Raw genomic sequence first — 266 nt, 5'->3', positions numbered from 1 at the left:
GGTTCTCAGCATCAGGCAGAGGTTTTTGTCCCAGGGAGTGAGGATTGCCTTTCTCTCTCCTCTCACCCTGGGCTCCTGCTTGCAGTACCTGCCCTCAGCTCTACAGGCTCCCAGAACATCTTGGGTTGGAAGGGCCTTGGGATGTCTTCTCCTCTCACTGGCCCAAAGCAGGTGGTCCTTACCTCCCTTAAAAAGCCACTCCCTGCTGTCACACTCCTTATCCCCACCCATCACCCACCGTGAAACTGGGGACACCTGCCCAGGGG

Source organism: Corvus brachyrhynchos, unplaced genomic scaffold (assembly GCF_000691975.1).
Source record: "Corvus brachyrhynchos isolate BGI_N302 unplaced genomic scaffold, ASM69197v1 scaffold279, whole genome shotgun sequence".
Taxonomy (NCBI): domain Eukaryota; kingdom Metazoa; phylum Chordata; class Aves; order Passeriformes; family Corvidae; genus Corvus; species Corvus brachyrhynchos.
The sequence above is the reverse complement of the archived record's forward strand: the minus strand, read 5'-3'. Positions refer to the sequence as shown.